General features: G+C 36.8%; 1 pseudogene across 1 annotated transcript; it reads right to left on the bottom strand.

Annotated features, from left to right (window-relative positions):
• Nucleotides 1-5,569: 5,569 nt before the first annotated feature.
• Nucleotides 5,570-6,797, bottom strand: LOC309872424 (Y-box-binding protein 1 pseudogene; annotated as a pseudogene). Its single transcript has one exon. The product of its transcript is annotated as a Y-box-binding protein 1 pseudogene (transcript).
• Nucleotides 6,798-7,163: the final 366 nt, after the last annotated feature.

The following is a 7,163-nucleotide window of genomic DNA, read 5'->3' as shown; positions in this document are numbered from 1 at the left end:
AGTTTGTTTAACTAGTTTTAAACTAGTAGACAGAGATGAAGATAAAGTATGATGTCATGGCAGGGAAAAATACAACTTACACGTTTTAAAAATAAAATGTGCAATGCAAGTTACATCACTTCTTTTATCACCACACTGGGACTTTCCCTACTGAGTTGTTGTAATGTAAGGACCTATTTTATATTTTTATATTTTAGCAAGAGGCTTTCATTGAGGTTAACCCTTAAACTGTCCTTGCTCCCCTTCCCCCAGGGAATTCACTTAAAAACAAGTCCTGGAAATCAGCTCCAGGTAACAAAGTACATATACAAGGGTGGGTCAGGCCAGGTGGAGACATCAATCAGCGGGGGGTGGGGTGGTGTTTGCATTTTGTCTCCCTAGATACTAAGGAGTATGCCCCACTCCTCCACCCTTTGGGAACCTTTTTGGCACCAATCCTAATCAAGGTGTAATAGGCTGGGTCAAATGTCTATACTAGGGTAAATTGAACCTCAGTTGGTCACCTAGCCTCACTGTGGAGTTTCCTGTGTGTGTTAAAATCTCATTGGTCACCTGTGCGTGGCCAGGCCTGACTGCATGGCCTTTGCCCTTAAAAAGCTAGACTGTGAAACAGAGAAGGGTTGCCTTCTCTCCTAAGAGGTGTGGCCCTGAACGTTCGGTTAGATTCTTGATGCTTGGCATGAAATAAAGCTTTGCTTGACCTTCGCTTTACATCAGTCTCGCTCCTATAATCATAGACCCATTATTGGGGCATAACAGTATTAATCTTATAGTTATAAGTCCACAATGCATCCATCATCCATCCTACCCCTTAACATTCCCCTTTGGACAGACCCATGATCTAGAACAAGCCTTATTTTATAGTGCCTTGTAGGAGATTTTTGCTGCTGCCTAAATCGCCTACTTTCCTCTCACCATTACCAGGGAAATTGGGTCCACTAAAACAAAGGGGTAGTGTAAGAAATTAAAAACTTCCATAAATCTCTTTAAATAATAAAGTATAAGATAGTGATACCTTTTTTTCTGCCACATAACCAATTCTTGCAAGAATAAGGTCATATAAGAGAATTTACAACACATGCTAGCATTATCCTACTGGACCCAGATCATTTGTATGTTTCTCTGTCTCTGAGAAATGTAGTTATTTACATGACTGAAACCTACAAATTGTTTGATATGACTACTAATATCACCTACATTATTTTAAAGCCTGTTTAAGGCTTCTGAAATACATAGGTTTTGTAAACACTTATTAAGCATCTTGTATATATCAAACACTTTAAAAATCTCTGCTTTAAAAAACAAAACAAAACAAAAAAACTCTACCTCAATGGAATTTTGAGTCTGAAAAAGATACAGGCAATATACAAGGCAACAGATAGAATAATTACATATTTGATTATATACTCCGAGGATGTCACATTAAATTGATATGAAAATGATGAGAAGGATCTGAATTTCTTGTCAAAATTTTTTGCCTTAAAAAGAAATTGATATTTAGGGAAAGTTGTTACTGAAAGAGGTCCTGTGTCAACCAAAAATGTTAAACCATGATCTGACTAAATTTTCCAGTTGTGATCATTGCTTTGTTTAGCTGTCTTATATTAAGACTGAATTTAGTAATTCAGTCTCAGATTTCAGTAAGTCTTTTTTTTTAAGATTTTATTTATTTATTAGAGAGAGAGAGAGTGGGCGGGGAGGGGCAGAGGGAGAGGAAGAACCAGACTCCTTTTGACCAGGCAGCTGATGCAGGACTGGATCCTAGTACCCTGGCATCATGACCTAAGCTGAAGAAAGACACTTAACCAACTGAGCCACCCAGGCACTCTAGACTGTAAACTTCTTAAAGGTAAAAAGTTTATTCTTCTAGTAGTTCCACAGACATTTATAACATCCATAAGAAAGCATGTACTGATGTAAAATGCCAGCAAATAAAATTATTTAAAAAAGAAAGAAAGAAAGAAAAGATATATCTGGATAAAGAGAAAAACAGAAAATCTAATAATACATTGAATTATTCAAGCAAAGAGTGGAGGAAGAGAAAATAAATATGAAATAGAGATTTCCACTAAAAGAAAAAATTTGAATAAGGCAGGAGATTTAGAAAATTATTATGACAGACTTGAGAAAAAAATAAAATAGGAATTTTTAGAAAATAGCAATGAATGAAAAGGTAAATTGTTCCTACCTCTATAATATTAGCTGTTTGTTGTTGTTGTTGTTGCTAATTTACCTATTTAAGCTAATAAACAATGAAAGGTTTCATTTAGGGATAAGGTATATATATATATATATATATATATATATATATATATATAATTTTAATTGTTAGAAAATGTGTCACAGAAAGTGTTTAAACTTTAAGATACAGATGCAACATATAACTAACTACATTGTTTGAACGTCTAATTTGTAAATGCTGTTAGAGGAAACTTGGTGGAAATGTCCTTATGTGGTTGTGTTTCTGGAACTAAGTATATTTATTAAGGAATAGTTTAAAATTATGAAATGACCAGGAGTGGACAATTTTCCTAATCCTATCAGCTCTTTGCAGCTCTTTTATTAGCCCCCTTTAGGAATATCAGCTTTATTTATCTAATTAAATTTTATATTAATGTGCTTTTGACTTTTGGCCTTTCTCTTCCTTCTGTTCTTTTTTTCCCCCTAAATTAAATGTTTCTGTTTAACAGCTACTATCAATTCTTTGATATGAATTCTCAACATCAATTTACTAACTCCAGAGATGAAGCAGCATCAATATTTAGAAGCTAAGAATACAAAGCCTTGGGCAGCTGGATGGCTCAGTCAGTTAAGCATCTGCCTTTGACTCAGGTGGTAATCCCAGGGTCGTGGGATGGAACCCCAGGTTGAACTTTCTGCTCAGCTGGGAGCCTACTTCTCCCTCTCCCTCTGCCTGCAGCTCCCTTTGCTTGCGTTCTCCCTCTCTTTGTCAACTAAATAAAATAAAATAAAATAATGTAAATAATACATTTATTTATTTATTAAAATGCAATTATTACACAATACATAATGTATCGCATAATTATAATAATGATTAAATAATTTATTAAATATTTATATTAAATATATCAATTTAATTAAATAAATATTTTTTAGAATTTAAAATATTTCAAATTTAGATTATTAAATATTGAATCATTAATTTAATAAATAAATATCTAAACATAATTAAATAAAATAATTTATTTATTAAAATGAATAAAATAATGTTAAGTCATTATCTGAGCATGTATTTTTAAATAGTCTAAAATAAACCATCTAATAAAGTCTAAATACATTGAGTTCAGATATTTATACAAGTTAACCCAGACACTCAACCCACAGACAGTTTCAAAACATTTGTTTTTATCTACTACTCAAAATACGATTGTAATGTATTTATTTATAACTTTGACATAGCAAGGAAACTTGGAGGAAAAGGAGACATTTGCTTTTAATATTTGAAAATTATTTTGTTGATTAAAAAAAATAAAAACCTTAACACATGAATATTTCTTCTTAAATAACACTGTGAAGCTTCTGAGTCGCATTCTATTAAACGTGCTGATAAAATGGCCTCAGTTACTCATTTAAATCATCAGCTGAATGGGTAACAAATGAAGTAGAGAGCTTTTTAATTATTTATGAATGTATTGCTTGTGGATGGAGTGCCACATAGAGTTACCTCTCTTTTTGGCTTTGTTTTGTGAGCAGCAGTGGAATCCATGAATGAGATTAAACATAAGGACATTCACAGAAATTCTTAATGAACTTCTGGGGAAGGGAAGTAAGTGCAAGGAAAAACTGCAGCAAGACTAATTACAAATTTCAAGTGGTCATCGCTTAATTATAGAAGCTTTTAAGTTCAAGTAATATATCTTTTTTATGAGCCTATCATATTGTATTAATTACCACAAACTGCACTCTTGAACACTTATCTTTTCACATATTTCTTATTCTTAGTACTTAAATTACCCTTATGATTGATAAGTAAATGGATTTTACTGACAATGCATTTCTTTACATAAATAAATAATGCTGTTTATATATATAAAAACAATTGAATATGTGTATGTGTTCAATGAAATTTTTTTTCAAATTAACATCTTAATTCTACCACATTGGTTACAAATAGATATAGACTTTATAGATTCATCAAATATTTTATTCTCAAGTTTATATCTCCTTTGTGAAGTAAATGAAACTGTATATATTAAATATAATCCTATCACATGTAACAGTTACTAGTGCATCCCAGGACATACATAGGTCAGGTCCTACTCAAGGCATCACAGATAACTGGATTTAACTTTCTATCCTAAGAGTCTTCTGTATATTTCTGTGGCTTTTATACTACAATCAGGTGGACGAATTCTTTTGCTAAAAGCTTCCAAATGACTATGTGAGTAGATTATTTGTAGACCAGTGATATAATATTATAGTTTAATATGTAAAGCATGATAAAATAAAATGCTATTGCCATATTTAATTTGTTCAGTAAAGCATTCATTTAGTTATCAAGCATTCATTTTCTTTTTTTTTTAAGATTTTATTTATTTATTTGACAGACAGAGATCACAAGTAGAAAGAGAGGCAGGCAGAGAGAAAGGAAGGGAAGCAGGGTCCCTGCTGAGCAGAGAGCCTGATGTGGGGCTCTATCCCAGGACTCTGGGATCATGACCTGAGGCAGAAGGCAGAGGCTTTAACGCACTGAGACACCCAAGAGCCCCAAGCATTCATTTTCTTTATACAGAAGAGATAGAACAATATTATATAGTAGAAAATACAGTAAATAATCTAGAAACCTTGATCATTTTGTTTTGACAATTTTAGAACATAAAATTAGCTAAAGTTCAAGTGCAAGTTATATTTGTATCATAGGAGGAAAAGTTAATTAAAAGTTTGTTTATTACCATAGTTTAACACTTCAACAAAATGATAACGAGTCAAAAATTAATGAATATATGAAGTATACAATAAAAACAATAATCTTGAGTGTATGTGACTCACTGTAGGTATTGATAGGCTAGAAGTCAAAGGGAAAATATCTATAGGGTTTGTTCAGTTCCATGCTCATCAGATTAATAGGCTTTCTCATATTGCTTCCTTCACCACATTACTTTGTCTAATGAAGTTTTCAAGAGTTAAAGACAGTGATAGGTTCATGGCTGGAGAGAAGGTACAGAATCTAAGATAGTTCAGCAGTGTTTATTATTTAAGAGAAAGACAGCATGGGAGGTGAGGGGTGGAAGGAAAGGGATAAGAAGAAAGAATCTTTTTTTTTTTTTTTTTAATTTAAGACCTTTATTAACGGGTGCTTGCCGTTTGTTGACTTTTTTGAAAAAATCAAGTTGTAAACTTTTATTACAAATTAAAAATGAGGTTCTTAAAAATCTCAACTTGACCAGATATGAAACAATTTTAAAACCTTTAAAGGTATATTGAGAAAAACCAGGCTTTTTTTTTTTTCTTAAAAAACACGTTTGCCATTACCAAAAAGAGACGTCTTTAGGTAAAAATAATAAAAACCCCATGCTGCATAGATAATGCAGATAGTTCTATTTATCTGGTCAATGGGCAAAAAGCAAGCACTTAAGGTCTTCAGCTCCAATCTTTTGTTCATTTCTTATTGCTGGAATTTCATCTTCATTTCTTCGTGTTGGATGACTAAACCGGATGATGGTAGAGATGGTAAGCCGGCATTTACTCAGCCCCGCCCTGCTCAGCCTCGGGAGCGGACGAATTCTCAGCTGGTGGATCGGCTGCTTTTGTCTCTTTGCCATCTTGTGGTTTAGGGTTTTCTGGGCGTCTGCGTCGGTAATTGAAGTTGCGGCGGTACCGACGTTGAGGTGGCTGCTGACCCTGGGTCTCATCTCCTTGATTTTCCTTATCTTCCTCGTTGCCATCTTCTCTAGGTTGTCTTTGGCGAGGAGGACCCCTGCGGAATCGTGGTCTATAACCCCGATACATATTCTGTCTCACTGGTCTACCTTGTTCTCCTGCACCCTGGTTGTCAGCACCTTCCATCACTTCTCCCTGCACAGGAGGGTTGGAATACTGTGGTCGACGCCCATAGGGTCTCCTCATGTAGTAAGGTGGGAACCGTCGCCTGCGGTAGGGCCGGCGCTGTTGGGCCTGGCCTTCGGGAGCACTTTCCAATACCTCATTCTTTTCCCCACTCTCACTATTCTGGTAATTTTGCTGGTAATTGCGTGGAGGACCCCTGGGACGTGGATAGCGTCTATAATGGTTACGGTCTGCTGCATATTTACTGCCTTGCACTGGAACTCCACCAGGGCCTGTCACATTTGCTGCCTCCGCACCCTTTTCTCCTTCAACAACATCAAACTCCACAGTCTCTCCATCTCCTACACTGCGAAGGTACTTCCTGGGGTTATTCTTCTTTATGGCAGTCTGGTGTACAAATACATCTTCCTTGGTGTCATTCCTGTTGATGAAACCATATCCGTTTCTTACATTGAACCATTTTACTGTTCCCAAAACCTTCGTTGCGATGACCTTCTTGTCCCCGCCGACAGGCGCCGCCGATGTGAGGCCGCCCGGGCCGCCGCTCCCTGTGCCGCTGCCCGTGGTGCCGGGCTTGGTGTTGGCAGCGCTGAGGGCGGGGGCGGCGGGGGGGGGGGCGGCGGGCGGCTGCTGGGTCTCGGCCTCGCTGCTCATGGTTGCGGTGATGGTGACTGGGGCCGGCTGCGGCAGCTACGGCTCCTCCCGGGGTGTGATGGTAACTAGGCTGGCGGCGGCGGTGGGGCTGCTCAGGGCTCTCTGGGGTCCGCTCTCCGCTCCCGCTACCGATGGAACTCAGAAGAAAGAATCTTAAGCAACCTCTTGCCTGGCCAGCACAGAGCCTATCGGGGCTTCATCTCATTGCCCTGAGATAACAGCTGAAGTCAGATGCTTATCTAATTGAGTCACCCAAGTGCACCATTTTTTTCCCTGTATCTTTATTTTCATCTCTTTCTGTAACTGAGTTTCCCTTCAAAATCAGGACTTGCATACACAACCTAAATAATTATTTTGGGATTTGATCACGTGAAAGAGGAGAGAATGAGAAGAGCTAAGTGGTCCAGGAGAAACATATATATGAGTTCAGACTGAGTGGATTATAATTGTAGACAACTGAGCATCAATCCTAATGCACAGAA

This window comes from Mustela nivalis (assembly GCF_964662115.1).
Source record: "Mustela nivalis genome assembly, chromosome: 1".
Classification (NCBI taxonomy): Eukaryota; Metazoa; Chordata; class Mammalia; order Carnivora; family Mustelidae; genus Mustela; species Mustela nivalis.
Note: the sequence above shows the minus strand (reverse complement) of the source record. Positions and strands in the feature narration are given on the sequence as shown.